Source organism: Schistocerca serialis, chromosome 1, assembly GCF_023864345.2.
Source record: "Schistocerca serialis cubense isolate TAMUIC-IGC-003099 chromosome 1, iqSchSeri2.2, whole genome shotgun sequence".
NCBI classification, from domain to species: Eukaryota; Metazoa; Arthropoda; class Insecta; order Orthoptera; family Acrididae; genus Schistocerca; species Schistocerca serialis.
Genome location: NC_064638.1, coordinates 824,674,834 through 824,693,425, shown reverse-complemented (window position 1 = coordinate 824,693,425; position 18,592 = coordinate 824,674,834). Strand labels below are relative to the sequence as shown.

The window sequence follows — 18,592 nt, the reverse complement described above, 5'->3', positions numbered from 1 at the left end:
CCGATGACATTGTAATTCTGTCAGAGACAGCAAAGGACTTGGAAGAGCAGTTGAATGGAATGGACAGTGTCTTGAAAGGAGGATATAAGATGAACATCAACAAAAGCAAAACGAGAATAATGGAATGTAGTCGAATTAAGTCGGGTGATGCTGAGGGAATTATGTTAGGAAATGAGACACTTAAAATAATATAGGAATTTTGCTATTTGTGGAGCAAAATGACTGATGATGGTCGAAGTAGACAGGATATAAAATGTAGACTGGCAATGGCAAGGAAAGCGTTTCTGAAGAAGAGAAATTTGTTAACATCGAGTATAGATTTAAGTGTCAGGAAGTCGTTTCTGAAAGTATTTGTATGGAGTGTAGCCATGTACGGAAGTGAAACATGGACGATAAATAGTTTGGACAAGAAGAGAATAGAAGCTTTCGAAATGTGGTGCTACAGAAGGATGCTGAAGATTAGATGGGTAGATCACATAACTAATGAGGAGGTATTGAATAGAATTGGGGAGAAGAGGAGTTTGTGGCACAACTTGACTAGAAGAAGGGATCGGTTGGTAGAACATGTTCTGAGTCATCAAGGGATCACCAATTTAGTACTGGAGGGCAGCGTGGAGGGTAAAAATCGTAGAGGGAGACCAAGAGATGAGTACACTAAGCAGATTCAGAAGGATGTGGGCTGCAGTAGGTACTGGGAGATGAACGGGCTTGCACAGGATAGAGTAGCATGGAGAGCTGCATCAAACCAGTCTCAGGACTGAAGACGACGACGACGACGACGACGACGACGACGACGACAACAACAACAACAACATGATAAACTGAATAGGTTCAATATGAAAATCCTGCCACGTGATTCCATCCTCTCATTGGTCCATACCGTTTACTTTTTCGTATAATACGTGCGGCCTAAAAATACTAGTCTTCTCTCAGTGTGGTCCATGTAAGCTAAAAGGTTGGGCAGCGTTGCTGTAAAGTGTGAAGGCGCGCACGGTCTAAGTTTGACATGTTGACAGACGGAACAACGTACACAAGTGTCACTGTGCCGTTTACGATTGGAAAGACTGCTCGCTCTTCGGAAGTGCATGTTAAGTTTTATCTCCGCTACGCACTTGGCTCCACTCACTAATTTCCTGTGCTCAAAAGAGTGCCGAAAAGAGGTTCCCGACCGAAGCAATAAGCGTTGTGCAAATGAAGCGGTGATACCACACTTGTTTTCCAAGCAGTCTACAAGACTCTCCTTACAGACTAAACGAAGTAAGTGGGGTTGTGGGCGACGGATCGCGTAGGCTTCAAAGTGATTATCAAGACGAACGGGCAACAAGGGAATCTTGCCACGAACGTAGCACCACGAGCAGTCTTCTAATGTGTGTGTGTGTGTGTGTGTGTGTGTGTGTGTGTGTGTGTGTGTGTGTGTGTGTGAGAGAGAGAGAGAGATATAATGGGTGCCTGGAAGTGTAAAGGAACATGCTAATGCAAATTAAAACAAGATTTTTTGCTGCGGTTGTCGTTCTTCGTGGCGCACAAACAGAAAAAGACTTTACTCGAATAACAGCTAGGCATAGTGGGCAGCTTGGGAGAACAACTGTCGCCCGTCCGTAGGTAAGTGGTTAGTGCAGATAGTTGCTATGCAGAGGACCTCCGTTCAGTTCCCGGTACTGCCATGAATATTTGACTGGGTGAACTGGTACGGAGTGCTCGCAGCCTCACGATGCCAGTTGAGGAGCTGCTTGCTGGATAAGTGGTGGCTCCAAGGTCTGGAAACTCGGGAAAACGGTCGAGAAAGCGGTTTGCAGACGACACGCCCCTCCATAGCGCACCAGCTGACAGAGGATGACACGACGGACGACATCCCCCCCCCTTCCCCCCCCCCCCCCCCCTTGGACCTTGACGGTCTGGTTGAGAAGCTCGCTTGGAGGAGAATATCTACTATGTAAATCTTACCCTCGATTCCTTCCGCTCCTCGGCTACTCGCGCTCTTTGTTATTGGCCGACCGAAAAACGTTTCCTTACTAGTAAACTTCATTTTCATAGTTGTCCTGTATCATTGTTCGCATGTTATGGTCTCCCACTTCATTTTATTTTTATGCATAACACTTCGGAGAAAGGGGAAAATTCTGGTGAGACGACCACGCTGACTTTACACAAATACTGCGAAAAAGATTACGAAATGAAACATTTTTCGTGACGGTAAAACCCCGTTTTGACAACAGGCCGTAGCATACTATTGATTCTATCTAGTGCGTGTCATAATGCACAATCTGACTCGCTGCCGCATTCGTTTTACTCTCATTCTCAGCTACGGACAGTTCTGCCTTCTGATACATGGTCACCTGCGACAGCATAGACGCTGACTTGTTTTTGAAACATGGCAGTTTCGGTTGGTCACATTTTAATTTAATGTGTTTTTTATTCGAAAAAAGAGGCCAGAAATTTGACAAGATAATGACCTGTCCACTAATTCGGGTGACAATTGTATGAATGGGGGTCAAAGTTTCGAATTTGGCGAGCCATCTAGCTTCTAGCCGAGTCAGGTCACGGACATTGTTCGGAACTGGGTTGATGGCGCAGCAGTCCGCTTGAAGGCGTCCCAGTTACGTTCAATTGGGCTGAGGTTAAGCGAAGGAGGATTCCATACATCACCTCCACGCAGAGTTCTCAAACCATCCTGATACGATTTGGGACCAGTACGATGGGGCCTCGACTTGTTGACAGTACAAATTGTCTGTTGGCAGGTGAGATGTACAGCCTTCTCTCTCCCGCCCGCCACCTTCTTTCCCTCTTTTTTTTCTTCTTTTTGTTCTGTGACCGAATGCCGCATTTCGTCGCAAGAGGCATCATTTACTCTAAAGCAGGAAGATTGTGCACCATCTATCTGTGCATGGCGTAAACTTCGTTGTATGGTAACTTACGATCAACCACATTCGGCTTTTATCAAGAGTAGTGAGGCAAACCGTCTGAATTATTGACATTGTCAATGGGGAGATACACGATCTGCTGATTTTTAAAAAAATGTGTGGATAAAAATTCTACGTCAAGATCGCGAATTTTCTTTATTGATTACCTGTTTAGGCTCGTCGCCAAGCAATCCTCAGATTAGTCTAAAATGCTGTTCATTGTGTGAGAATCAGTACACGTCGTCGTATTCTTAGAGCTAAGTCGCCCAGAAATGAAAAATAGTGGTTGGTTATGTAAATTGACAACGTTAATCACTAATCAAGTCGTGTTACGGTGCCCACCCATATTTCTACACGTGTGTACGAACAGTTGACAGCAATGAAGCTGCATCGCCCATGAGTGGATGTAAATGTTGTATCACTTGTAATACTCATAACAGCACAAGGAAGATCCTGTTATGAACGTTAGAAGTGATAGCTCATTCACATAGTCATGGACGATGCAGCTATCATTGCTGTTGATAGTTTGTACGTATGTTTTGCACTACGGGCACTGCCACAGTATTTAATTAGTGATTAACGTTGTCAATTTAAATAAACAACTACGAATTTTCATTTTCGGTCGATTTAGCTCTAAGAATACGGCGACGTGTGATGTCGTGATGTGATGTGATGTGACAGCATTTTAGAATGGTCTGAGGATGGCTCGGCAAAGTGCCGAAACCGGTCGTAAATAAAGAAAATATGCGATCTTGACTTAGAATTTTTATCTACACATGTTTTAAACTATCTAGAAACTACACTAAATATCGGTGAGTGTACAAGATCAACAGATTAATTCGACGCCCAGGTTCGATCTGGGTCGCATCAGCACTCAACCTTCGAGTCAGCGCGCATTCGTTATTCTATACCAGCACGTCATCACTTGCTGCTGCTTCACATTTTTTTATTCTACATTACTTAATAAGTAGCTTTGTGCTAGGGTGAAACCGTCTTGTAATTTTTTTCTCACATAAATCAAACAGTGCCTACACAAATTGTGTAATTAGTTTTGAAAGCCAAATTTCTTTCGTCTTTGGTGAATTTCGTGGAAATAAACTGTTTGGAATAGTGAACCACATTTAACTCTCACTACATTTAAGTTTTGCATAATTATCATTAAAAGGACTACAAATTTCAGGTAAGCCATGTTCACCGCCAACAATTATAGCCTCGTCGGACAATATGTAAGGAGGCAAACAGAAAGTTTCCATTTGATGTCGTTGCCGCAGCGTATATGCAACGTATCGCGACTGCGATGCGGGTTTATAAACATCGACATATAGGAATTGGTGTGGCCTTCGTCTCTTTCCGATGTGTGTGCGGTAAATGCGGAAACGTAAACTCTGGCGACATTTATTACCCAATGCGTCGGTACAAGACCATCGTACAGTTATTCTTTTCTTGGTTGCCGAAGGACAAACGCCGGTAGACATTCATCGGAGAATGAAGAATGTGTGTGGGGTAGCATGTCTGTCGAAAACCATAGTTTGGAATTATGCGCAAAGTCCATTCTCGTCGCGATTAGACATAAAGACGTCTCCTTATCGCAAATGTCGTAAAGCAGAAGTTACGCCAACCCAAGTGGGAGACGCTCGAGCACCCGTCCTATAGTCCTGACTTCGCTACTTGGTTATATCACGCCTCCGGTTCCTTATAAAAGACCTTGTTGGTCGACGGTTTCTGTCGGAAGAGGATGCGCAGCAGGTAGTTTCTGATTTCTTCACGCAGCAGAAAACTGTTTTTACCCAACAGGTATCTCCCACCTGGTGCGTCGGTGGGATGGTTACCTCAATACTCATGGCGATTTTATCTTATTGGCACATCGATTCTGGACTGCGCTGCCTTCGAACGGAAACTTTTTGATCGCCCTCTTGTATTTAGTTACTCCTTCAAAGAGCACTCTGGTCCCTCTTGTGACTCTGTACATGGTGTAGAACTGGAACCGGCGATCGTTTGACCAACCAACGCCGAAGTAAGATATAGCAGTGAAATGGTTTCCTCCACTTGGTTGCAAGGAATCGGTGCTGTAAAAAGGTAAACGTGAGACGGGGCAGCATGGCAGATAGGACGTGCTGTTGACCACAACATGAATGGAATCCCCAGTTTGTTCATGCATCAACATGAAGTGTCCAACTGGTCTACAAGCAATGGTGTACCACTTGCAGCCATGCAACATCGCGTAAGAACAGTGGCAGGAAAAAGATCCTAAGCGACAGGGCCGGAGACGAGTCGTCACGCTTTGTCAATCACAATCGGTTTTAAATCAGAGAGGACTTGCTACTGTCAGTGAATGCAGGTCCATTTCAATCAGATTCCAAGCCAATTTTGCAAAGGGAAATGCGTGCAATGGACGTTTGGGGCCATGTAGGTAGCTATTGCTCACAGCGGCACATGCGGCTGCATGTCTTCAGTGGGCCAAGCAACACAGAAGATGGACAGAAGCTGACTGGAGACATGTAGTGTGATTCGGAGTCGCAGTTTCCCTCTTTTCGAACGATGAAAGGCGTCGAGTGCACCAACGACCCAATGAGACTTAACCGGCAGCGTGTGGAGGGCGTAGTTCGGAACAGCGTGGTGAGGGGTGTTGCTCATACCGTGACTTGGGCCCACTCATTCGGGTTACCTGAACATGCACGTGGGAGTTTATTTCAGCACCCTCTGTGATGCAAGTATTAAACTTTCTTCTCCACTTTAATCATGAATATGCTATGGACACTCCCGTCTTCAAAGATAAAAGCTGTGTTCGTAGTCCTCAACAAATACGTTGGTAATTCGACGAACACTCAGCTAACCTATTTCCCACTAAATCACCCGATCCTAATCCCATAAAAAAATTCTGGGTCTTTGGAACAGTGGCTCAAACCTAGCACTAGGGATCTCTGCAATTTGATAGCTCTACGGTATCTAATCAACACTGAAGGCTTAAAATGGATATGGCATAACTGAAGAAGCTTGAACCGGCATAACTGAATAAGCTTGAACCGTGTTTCTTACTGGATTGAGGCCATTATCAAGGCGAGAGAATATAATTAGCTGCAAAATCGATATCAGTAATTGTCGACCCCGCTAACAAAACTTAGTGACACGAAACGTTATCTATCTATGAATAGTTCTGCCCTCAACCTCTTTGAAAGCAGTATTACGTTTATTGGTGTACTCTGCAGATCGTTCCTTTCCACCGGAGCTCAGAAGCAGTTAACTGGAGAGCAGGCTTCAGAATGGAAGAGTATTCCGGAATGCTCTCCGAATTTTATGATAAAGGTTTGTAGTAAGGGACCAACAAATGAGAAACCACTGAAAATCATTTTCAGGGTTGCCGGCGGACGGATTCAAACCGCCTCGGTTCGAGAATCCAGCGAATGCTAGCTCAGCGGCTCAACATGCAGAGCTACCCAAGGTCGGTAGAGAATTAGGAAAAACTGGTTGTTCTACATTATTTTAAAATGCATCACAACAAAAAATTGATTTCTGACATTGCATGTTTTTCCTTTAAATTGTGCATGTTCAATCATTTAATAGTACACGAATGCGTTCATATTTTAAGATTTAATTGTGCATGGAATTTCTGGCTTCAGTTATTATAACAATACGAGAACGGAAATAGATTTTGGACGAAAGGGGGAGGGCGGGTTAAAGGGCGCTGTCGGCTCCGACGAATTCAAGTAGTCCGTTGAAAACAATCTAGAAAGGAACGAACTACGTTCCCAAAAATCTGCAGAAAGCTGTCCGATATTTGAAACGCGAATTCTTACGATTTTTTTAGCCAACCTGTTCGTTGCGGACTACATCTGTAGCAGATACACTTCCATCACCGTCATGAACATTCGTCCTCCCAATATAACCGATACCATTGATGCACATGCTCTCATCTTATGCGTTCATTCTAAGAAATTTATCACTGTGTTAAAGTTTCTTGAAGTTCTGTTGTAATTGTGTTGCAATGTAAATAGTTATTAGAACGCCGTTACTTGAATTTTTTGTGAACTTTGTTGACGATAACAGTTAACTGTGTGTTTTATGAATGAAACGGTTAGAGATAACAAGAAAAACTGCTGCTTGAAGTATATAGCTAACTTTGCCGCAGTATCTGTGACTGTGCGTCTCAAATTTTAAAGTGTGACCATGACTTCCTTCATATCACACATTCGAAAGAGAAAAATGAGACACAACTCTGCGTATTGGGAGACTCAGGTTCGTACATTAAAGACATTCTGTCCATTGCCAGTATACATCACCGACTTAACTAGAGACTGGAAAGAGTTACGGATCTTCTTGCAGCAACATAGCAATGCATGGCCCAAAATGCCCCAAATTTAGTCAGCGATTACGTTTTTCACTGTAAACTTTTCGAAGTACGTGCAGTCGGTTACTTAATTCGAAGTACCATAATAACTATGATCAGTGACGAAACAAGTTCCAGCTTATTATCAAGCTACAATGTGAGACTATAAGATGAGAAAGAATAAATTTTTATGTAATACACTACGTGATCAAAAGTATCCGAACACCCCCAAAAAATATACGTTTTTCATATTAGGTGCATTGTGCTGCCACCTACTGCCAGGTACTTCATATCAGCGACCTCAGTAGTCAATAGACTTCGTGAGAGAGCAGAATGGGGCGCTCCGTGGAACTCACGAACTTCGAACGTGGTCAGGTGATTGGGTGTCACTTGTATCGTACGTCTATACGCTAGATATCCACACTCCTAAACATGCCTAGGTCCACTGTTTCCGATGTGATAGTGAAGTGGAAACGTGAAGGGACACGTACAGCACAAAAGCGTACAGGCCGACCTCGTCTGTTGACTGACAGAGACCACCGACTGCTGAAGAGGGGCGTAATGTGTAATAGCACTCCGCCTTCAGGCCACAAGTGGCCCATCGGGACCATCCAAACGCCGTGTCCTCCTCAGATGAGGATGCGTATAGGAGGGGCGTGTGGTCAGCACATCGCTCTTCCTGTCATGATGGTTTTCTTTGGCCGAAGCCGCTACTATTCGGTCGAGTAGCTCCTCAGTTGGCATCACGAGGCTGAGTGCACCCCGAAAACGGAACAGCGCATGGCGGCCCGGACGGTCACCCATGCAAGTGCCGGCCACGCCCGACAGCGCTTAACTTCGGTGATCTGACGGGAACCGGTGTATCCACTGCGGCAAGGCCGTTGCCGTAATGTGTAATAGGCAGACATCTACCCAGATTATCACACAGGAATTCCAAACTGCATCAGGATCCACTGCAATTACTATGACAGTTAGGCGGGAGGTGAAAAAACTTGGATTTGATGGTCGAGAGGCTGTTCATAAGCCACACATCACGCCGGTAAATGCCAAACGACGCTTCACTTGGTGTAAGGGGCGTAAACATTGGATGATTGAACAGTGCAAAAACGTTGTGTGCATCACTAGGTGTAAGGAGCGTAAACATTGGACGATTGAACAGTGGAAAAATGTTGTGTGATGTGACGATTCGATGGCAGGGTGTGGGTATGGCGAATTCCCGGTGAACGTCATCTGCCAGCGTGTGTAGTGCAAACAGTAAAATTCGGAGCCGGTGATGTTACGGTGTGGTCGTGTTTTTCATGGAGGGGGCTTGCAGCCCGTGTTGTTTAGCGTGGCACTATCACAGCACAGGCCTACATCGATGTTTTACGCACCTTCTTGCTTCCCACTGTTGAAGAGCATTTCGGGGATGTCGATTGCATCTTTAAACACTATCGAGCACCTGTTCATAATGCACGGCCTGTGACGGAGTGGTTACACGACAATAATATCCCTGTAATGGACTGGCCTGCACAGAGTCCTGACCTGAATCCTACAGAACACCTTTGGGATGTTTTGGAACGCCGACTTCGTGCCAGGCCTCCCCGACCGACATCGATACGTCTCTTCAGCACAGCACTCCGTGAAGAATGGGCTGCCATTCCGCAAGAAACCTTTCAGCACCTGTATGAAAGTATGCCTGCGAGAGTCGAAGCTGTCATCAAGGCTAAGGGTGGGCCAACACCATATTGGATTCCAGTATTACCGATGGATGGCGCCAAGAACTTGTAAGTCATTTTCAGCCAGATGGCCGGACGCTTTTGATCTCATAGTGTAGTATCCTCAAAACGTAATGAGAGTGACTGTATAGCGGAGAACGCAACACAAATTCACAATCGTTATTTTTTTTTATGTGAAAAGTAAAAATTTTACCGTGAAATTAACTATGGAAACCATGTAGCTTTGCTTCATATACTTAAGTTTTTTTTAGGCGTAGCAGACGAGTCGATTTTTGTGTCTGCGCATTCCTTTCCACAGCCCGCCGCGCAGGTATAGGACTCGGCCCGTCGCCACAGTCAGTGGTTATTTTCTAGAAATTCAGGTGCCATAACGTATCTCTTCAACCATAAAACACACACACACACACACACACACACACACACACACACACACACACCCTGCCCCGCCACCCCACCCCAGCCAGGAAAATCACAAGTTTTTGAAAACTTGTAATAAAACTTTCAGAAATATTTTTTACAAAACACTACTCTGAAATTTACGTGAAATTTACGTTTCTAAAACATTCTATAACTTCTCAGAATCTAAACAATAAAACCAAAAATGTAATACACTCGTAAACAATAGGTGCTTATGCACCTGTAGCATTGTCACTTTTCTTCCTAGTTCTGCTCGTTACATGTTGGCACAAGACCGTACTCCACATGACCATGACGTCATGTTTTCAACTGCTGCTAGCCGCAACTTTCAAACAGTTATGCATTATAGCATCTGGTGAACGTGTACGTGTGTCCAACATCAATTAATAGAGCATCTAGCGATGAGTGGCGATGAAAATACTCCTGGGCTGCCGGGATCACATACAGTTCCAGCTTCCTGAACAGTTAGACGTCAGGCACCACTGGATTGATTGATTTTCATACTTATTATACCAAGTAAGCAAGACAGTCGACGCAGAGATTTCCGATATGTACCGCCCACACACACACACACACACACACACACACACACACACACACACGAAACCTCGCCCCACGGCCCTGCCCCTCGCACCTCGTTGGTCCTCCGTTGTCAGGTTCATAGGTGCAGGCACGGCGGCAAATTGTAGTTACGTTGCGATTTAAGAAGATGTACTGTTTTAAATCTCCTGTGCCAAATTGCCCCAGTGAGTTAAAGAAAAAAAACCTGGGAACTACAGTAATGCCGTTCCAGCGAATTTAGCACTGGTCGCATTGCGTGTACTGTTGTGTGAAAACATTCCACTCGTATGTCCCCAGCCTTAATCAACCAGGAAGTTGAAAGAAATCGTCTGTCATCAGTACAGTGTAACAAAATGGTTCAAATGGCTCTGAGCACTATGGGACTTAACTTCTCAGGTCATCAGCCCCCTAGACTTAGAACTACTTAAACCTAACTAACCTAAGGACATCACACACATCCATGCCTGAGGCAGGATTCGAACCTGCGACCGTAGCGGTCGCGCGGTTCCAGACTGCAGCGCCTATAACCGCTCGGCCACCACGGCCGGCTACAGTGTAACAGCCCACTTACGTGCCTGGGCAATGAGAAAAGTAAGATGCCTGAAAGTATAAATCTGTGTAAGTCTGCCTTAATTACCAGATTTGTTACCCTGTCTGAAACATACCTGTTCTTACATCTGATGAAATTCGCGACTCCAATTATTGTTTTTTTTAAAACTTTTTTCGTCTGTAGAGGGTTTCGCAGCGGTATATGAGTATTTTACAACCGTCCAGAATCGCACTCCGGGATTGCCCTTACGCGCTGAACAAAGTATATTTCCTGAAAGGGGGATTGCGGGGAAAGAAGTGTTGTTATTGAGCTTAACTTCAGAGCCTTCCTGCACCGCGCCTAAGCAATCACACGTTGCCGCCATATTGTCGTTGGCAGGAGTAAGGCGCGTGGGGACAGGCATCTCGAATGTGTGAGATCCCTGGAGGAAGCCAGCGCAGGCGACGTGCGACGGGGCGCTGGCGGGCCCGGTCGCGCCCGCTGGTCGATGAGGCGGGGGCGCCGCGCCGCGCCGCACGCGCTGTCTGCACGTGCCCGCCGCTGCAACGTGACCCCGCCAGCTGTTCCGTGGCCGCCAGCACAGAGCCACGCTCCCTACAGCTACTGCTGGTCCCAATACGTTGTTGTTGTTGTGGTCTTCAGTTCGAAGACTGATTTGATGCATTTCTCCACGCTACTCTATCGTGTGTGAGCCTCTTCACCTTCGAATAACTGCTGCAACCTATATCGTTCTGAATCTGCTTACTGTATTCATCTCTTGGTCTCCCTCTACGATTTTTGCCCTCCAATACTAAATTGGTGATGCCTTCATGTCTCAGAATGTGTCTTGTCAACCGATTCCTTCTTTCGGCCAAGTTATCTCACAAATGTATTCTCTCTCCAATAATATTCTGTACCTCCTCATTAGTTACGTGATCGACCCATCTATTCTTCGGCATTATTCTGTAGCGCCTCACTTCGGAAGCTTCTATTTTCTTCTTGTCTGAACTTTCTGTCGTCCATGCTTCACTTGCACACTTGGCTACGCTCCATACAAATACCTTCTGAAAAAGCTTCCTGACACTAAAATCTATGCCCGAGGTTAACAAATTTCTGTTTTTGAGAAACACTATTCTTGCCATTGCCAGTCTACATTTTATATCCTCTCTACTTCGGCTGTCGTCGTTATTTTGCTGCCCAAATAGCAAAACTCACTTACCCCTCTGTGTTTCTTTTCCTAAACAGAGTCCCTTAACATCGCTTGATTTAATTCGACTACAGTCCGCCTCGATAGCTGAGTGGTCAGCGCGGCGGAATGCCATGCAAAGGGGCCCCGGTTCGATTTCCGGCTGGGTCGGAGATTTTCTCCGCTCAGGGACTGGGTGTTGTGTTGTGTTCATAACCATCTCATTCCCATCGACACGCAAGTTGCCCAAGTGGCGTCAGTTAAAAAGACTTGCACCAGGCTACCGGTCTACCCGACGGGAGTCCCTAAGCCACACGACATTTCATTTCATTCGACTATATTCCGTTATCCTTGTTTTGCTTTTTTTGATGTTCATCTTATATCCGCCTTTCAAGCCAGTGTCCATTTCGGTAAAATGCTCTTTCAAATACTTTGCTGTCTCTGACAGAATTACAGTGTCACCTGCCAACCTCAGAGTTTTTATTTCTTTTTCCAGAATTTCAGTTCCTACGCCAAATTTTTCTTTTCCATTACTGATTGTCCAATGTACAGATTGAATAACATCGTGGATAGGCTACAGCCCTTCCTCACTCCCTTTTCAACCACAGCCTCCCTTTCATGCCCCACGACTCTTATTACTGCCGTCTGGTTCCTGTACAAGTTGCAAATAAGTTGTCGCTCCCTGTATGTCGCCCCTGCTACCTTCACAATTTCCAAGATTCCAGTCAACACTGGTCTAAAAATGCTGTCAATTTAGGTAGGACTTTCCGTAACCTACCTTCTAAGAGAAGTCGTAGGATCAGTATTGTCTCGCGTGTTCCCACATTGAAGTTCATCTCCCTTGTGTAGACCCTTGTTGCCCTTGGTTGGCGTTCGTCGCAGCCTGATACCTACGTAGCATGCTTCGTATAAGTCTGCGGATGTCCCCCTATGGTATTCGTCCCTATTCTTCGATTAGAGGGCATGAGAGTTATTAGAGAGTGTGATGGAACAGGACTACCACGAACACTTCTGTCAAGAGTTTTCCACTTACACACGATGAGGTTTCAGGTCTGGTCTCACTACCGGCCATTCCATTACTTCACTATTTACGATTCGCAAGACATCGCTACTGACGCCCGCCATATGGCCCCTGGCGTTCTCGTGTATGAGAAGGAATCCATGGCCACCACGGTACGCAGCAGCCATTACATAATCAAACAGGAACCGTTCGATGTACTGCCTGGCGGTATGGCGACCTTGGACGACGACATCAGTATGTCTGTCAACACTGAAACTTCCCCACAGCATCACAGAACCTTGGAAATCTGTCGATTTCCTGGATAACATTTGACAGGTACCGCTCACCATGGATCTCTTCACACGAGCACGGCCATCACCGTGCATCAGAGGATATCTGGACTCGCCTGCGACTATCACGTTTCACTAGTGACGAAGATGCCAGTTGATACTGGAACGACAGAACTGGAGGCGAGCTGCAAGATGATGTCGTGACGAAGGGGGTACGGGAACAGGACATCTGGGTCGTAAGGTCCTTTCTCGTGACGTGTTCCTTAGTCTGATCGGACACAGCGGCCTCACTGGCCCTTTCGAGATCGTCTTGCACTGCTCTGGTGGTATCCGTACGACGACGCAGTAAAGAGACAGCAATTTATTGGTCTTCACGTGCGATTGTAATGCGTCGGAGACCTTGTACGGCTCGCCTTGGGTATTGACCGTCGCCCTGTAGCCGCTACAGTGTAGCGTGTCCACAACCACTGGATGACACGTGGAGTGGCAGTGCCATCTGCAGTAACACGACGGGAAGTCCATCCTTTTTGGATAAAACAGACAGCCCCCTGCAACTTGCACTGCATTAAGATGTCGCATTGCACGTGCTTGGTTTACAACGTCCACAAATGACAACTGCCTTCTGTGTACTTTACTAGAAAACACTGGGACGTCGGTGCTCTTGTTTCCTTCTGAGGGATCACCTCACATTTTAATGCATACACAGCTAATACGAGGGCGGTTCAGAAAGTAACCTCCGATTGGTCACAGTGCGGGTTGTGGGGGGAGTAGCGACGCCATCTGTGCGTTCACGCACTCAACAGGTCAGTCGGCATCAAGCCGTGGTCGAGTGAACGTAGTACCTGCGCTAGTTTAGTTTTTGTGGCAGTTTGAAATGTGTGCTGCAATAGAAAACCCCGCCAAATGTGAAGTGCGTGCTGTCATAAGGCTTTTTACAGCCAAAGGATATTCTGCAGCAGCTATTCATCGTGAGCTTTGTGCCGTGTACGGACCAAGAGTTATGAGTGAAGGAGTTGTCCATGAATGGGTACGTTTATTTAAAAGTGGACGAGAAAACGTTCATCATGAAGAGAGGAGTGGTAGACCATCATTGGTGACTGACGAACTCGTTCAGACAGTTGATGCAAAAGTTCGTGAAAATCGACGTTTCTCAATGTCGGAGTTGTCTACTGGTTTTCCACAGATTTCTAAGACTCTCTTGTACGAGATAGTGACAGCAAGATTGGGTTACCGTAAGTTCTGTGCACGATGGGTGCCCAAAATTCTTACCGACCACCACAAAACTCAAAGAATGGCCTCTGCATTAGACTTTCAGTCACGTTATGAGGACGAAGGAGAACCATTGTTAAACAGAATCGTGACCGGTGACGAAACCTGGATTAAGTACGTGAACCCTGAGACAAAAGAACAATCAAAGATGTGGGCACATTCAAATTCGCCTACCAAACCAAGAAAAGCCTCGCAAGATTTTTCTGCCAGAAAACTGATGGCAACGGTGTTTTGGGATGCTAAAGGGGTGTTGTTGGTTGAATTCATGGAACGTGGTACGACCATTAATCAAGACGTGTACTGTGAAACAATAAAAAAGTTACGACGGGCTATACAGAACAAACGCCGTGGTATGCTGACTTCCGGTATCGTTTTTTTGCACGATAACGCCCGTCCTCACTCTGCTCGCAGAACAACGGCCCTTCTTGAGTCCTTCAAGTGGGACGTTATCAACCATCCACCTTACAGCCCAGACCTGGCGCCAAGTGATTATCACCTCTTCATGCATTTGAAGAAATGGCTCGGGTCACAGCGGTTTGATGACGACGAAGAGCTCAAAGATGCGGTCACAGGCTGGCTCCAGGCACAAGCGGGTGATTTTTATGCAGAAGGAATTTCAAAGCTTGTGAAGAGATACGGTAAGTGCCTCAATCGCTATGGAGACTATGTAGAAAAATAGTGCAAAGATGTAGTTGTAAGATGTATATATTAAAATATTTTTATTTAACTTGGTGTATTTTTTTAAATCAACCGGAGGTTACTTTCTGAACGGCCCTCGGAGATGCCAAAAGATTTTAATTGTTGCTTACATTGAGAGCGAAGGTCTCAAGCTATGCGCTAAGACCACAGATACCGCCGGTATCAAGATGGTTTTAACATACCGGACGTCGATAGACGTGTTCCCCTAATTCTTATGAACAGCGTAATTTTAATAACAGTTCATATATTATGGCCATTCAGTTTCGGCAGCGTCCTAGCATGTCCTGTAAAATTGACATCAGATGGGCCGGTGGAGGTATATGCGAGTATCAATAATGTCTGTGCAGGAATGATGAGAAAAATGCAGCGTGTTTATAAATTAACGCTTTATAATATTTATTACATTAAACTTACAGGTATAAATGATATCTCAAATGAAAGAGCTACTGAAACAGTTTTACCAAGAACCTTATAAATGTTCAATGTGAGTACTGGCAGAGCGAAGTACGCGATTGGTTGAACTTCATTGTACCCAAGCGCTGGATAGGCCGCAAGGGGCCAATGACAGGGCTTGCTTTGCATGGCCTCCACGTTCACCCGACCTAACGCCATGCGATGTTTTCCTTTGGGGCTTCATCAAGGATCGTGTGTACGTGCCTCCGCTACCAGCAGACCTCCCTGAATTAAGAAACCGGATTGAAGCAGCTGTTGCTACAATCACAGAAGACACACTTATCAACATTTGGGAAAATCTCGGCTATAGACTTGATGTGTGCCGTGTGACAAATGGTGCTCACATTGAACATTTATATGGTTCTTGGTAAAACTGTTGTGAGTTGATCTTTCATTTGACATATCACTTATAACTGTTAGTTTAATGTAATAAATGTTATAAAGCGTTAAATCCCCGATATTCATTTGTAAGCACCCTGTACTGTAATGCTGTAAGAACATAACTACCGACTCAAGAGTGATACCAGAATTACTTCAAGCAAAAGAAAGAAATAGCAATTTGTATGCGTAGAATAGAAGTGAAATGAAGATTTTTAAAACTTACATATCTTTTTGGGAGGGGATTGAGAGAAAAATGGAAGGAAGATTAAGGATGAAAGCCTCATCGGCGACGATATCATGGAGACAGAGCACAGGATCGAAGTGGGGTAAGATGTGGAAGAAAATTGGCCATGCCCCTCCATTGGAACGGTCATCGTCCTGGCCGCATGCACACTACAGAGAGAGAGAGAGAGAGAGAGAGATTTTTTTATCTATAGTGTTCCGAAGAGGGAGGTAACAAAGTGATGAATGCCTTGAAAAAAAAGACATCCAGAAAAGATAACTTACTGTAGCTGCCACATAAAAGAAAACTGTTACGGAAAAAGTCCACATAGATCATCAGCAGATACACTAAACAAATTTCCTGCGCCCGCACAGCATTTGATGGCGCTGAGCACAATAGGACTTAACATCTGAGGTCATCAGTTCCTTAGAACTACTTAAACATAACTAACCTAAGGACATCACACACATCCATGCCCGAGGCAGGATTCGAATCTGCGACCGTAGCGGTCGCGCTGTTCCAGACTGAGGCGCCTAGAACCGCTCGGCCACACCGGCCGGCGCACAGCATTTGATAAACGCTTTAAGGCATCTCCAGTCGTTCTGCTTTCAAGCCAGTAATCTTTCATAAATACGAAATTCAACCTAACCGATTACCTTCATAGACAGACGTTTGTGCAAGAGAATTATGTTAGAAGACTCTGCCTTCCGTTTTTAAGCATAGACATTGAACGTGCAAGTGATTCACGTGTCTCTATTTATTTGAGTTCAGTTTCAGCCAGAAAGCGTTTCTGAAAGAGCGCACCGACGCGTTTTCATCAGCCTGCTGCTCTGCTTGTCCAAGCAGATAACAGAAAAACGTCGCATCTTGCTTGGAGTGTAGCCAAACCATACTGTCTACAACTGTCTCCGAACAATCCAAGAGCACAGAGGTTCTGGAAAACTGAAGCGTGAAAGAAAAAATTAAAAAGTGAAAGTAACCTCATTGATTTAGCTCAAACGTGAAACAAACTTTTCCTGTGGCTCTAATGTTACTTCAGTAACGTTAAATAGACTTTGCATGGGTTCGCGAAGATAGATAAAATTATAGGGTGTAGATAGGATTTTGCGAGTTACGGATCGTTTAATAAGAGCCTTTGGTAGAATAGTATAGGAATCGCTTTCTTAATCGTCCATCATCTAGCAGAGAAGTACCAAAATCTCTACGTGGTCACCCACTTAAACCACACAAATACGAAGAAATGCTAGTTCGTATAACGAAATCGTATTCCGCGGGAATCACACTCCTTATGCCCATTCAGTTTTACGGAGCCGCATGAAATACTTTAGACATAAGTTGTTGCGGGAGATCGAAGTACTTATGCTCTAACTCCATTTCCCTCTTCTGTGTAAAACTGCCCTAAAAAATTATTACTAGGTGTGACCTGATGGGTAGCTGTCGGACGGTAACTCCAAAGGTCTTAGGTTCTCTCGTGGTTGGTTCTAGCCTGTTTCCTTTCTAATTCTTTTCCTCTCTTCCTTTTTTTTCATCCCTTTGGTTTAACCCGATCTACGTAACTGGCAATTTTTTTGTGTGTCTTTATAATGCCAAATTGTATTGTCCTTCGAATTCTATGGTAAACTGTAAGTCCTCAAATAGCAGGCTGGGTAAGCATAAGCAGGGCCGGACATCATGGCATATTGATGAACGATTGCCAGCGTCGCATACTTCAACCAAATGAAATTAATGCATAAAGTATGAAAATACTTCTATTTTTTCTACCTTTTGGGCGTATGACTTTACTTAGCATCACTGGGCCGTAAGTGTTTAGGTAACCTGAAAATGGCCTATTTCATCTACTTATTTTACGTGTAAGAAAGGTCTATGGTACAGCTACTCAAATGATGACGAACCTTGTATGTGCAGAGAGTATCATATATCTAAGGTCCAATCTTGACATTGAAGTACAACTTAGAGTGCTGGAGCGATGTAGTGGAAGAAAGAGTCACAATCTCTTTGTTTCGAAATTACTATACAGGAATTACACTTCTATGCGTGAAGCTACTCTACAATTTACAGTGAGAGTATTCCGACGAGCTACCGGAAGGTCGACGCAAACCTGCCAATTATAGATATGACGTAAGTCTGGGAATGACAGACGTGAGAAAGCCGGCGTTCTGCCGAGGCAAGTTTCACAAGTTTAAAAAAAACATATATCCCTGTGTTTTCGAGTGTCTCATTGCTTCCCAATAATCCTAAGTTCCTAAACCTTAAATCAAATGGAAAAGCAACCTAATGTTCTGTACCATGTTCTATGTATCAGGAGAAGTTCACTTTGTCGTAGTAGAAAACGTCGTGCCTGAGGCATAGTAGTTGCATGATGTTAGAAATGAGATGAGATAGGCTGCAGACCGGTACCGGCATAGCTTATACAGATTTTATCACACAGTAGAGGAAAACAGGCCACGAAGTTTCCTCATCTCTATCGGGTGGATTAACAGGTAAAAAAATACCTAACGGACAGGACTCTACAGACGACATTGGCGCAGACTATAATGGTTTGAAGTCGGATGCCGCCCCCTCCACGTTCAGGACAATGATAAAACTGTCTTACGGAAGTAGAAATTAGTATCCATCGAGCATCTACGCGATTAAACGGACCCTTA

The 18,592-nt window shown here is 44.8% G+C and overlaps 1 protein-coding gene and 1 pseudogene across 5 annotated transcripts in view; one reads left to right on the top strand and one right to left on the bottom strand.

The window, feature by feature from the left end:
* Positions 1-18,592, top strand: part of LOC126484410 (E3 ubiquitin-protein ligase RNF19A-like) — a 373,735-nt gene that overhangs the window by 75,337 nt on the left and 279,806 nt on the right. Inside the window, exon 2 of one of the 5 annotated variants that reach the window (XM_050107933.1) lies at positions 6,251-6,336. The exons of the other annotated variants lie outside the window; for them this stretch is intronic. The gene's annotated coding sequence lies outside the window, so the exon portion shown is untranslated. The remainder of the gene's footprint in view (positions 1-6,250; positions 6,337-18,592) is intronic. 5 annotated transcript variants of the gene reach the window in all.
* Positions 7,990-8,107, bottom strand: LOC126425079 (5S ribosomal RNA; annotated as a pseudogene).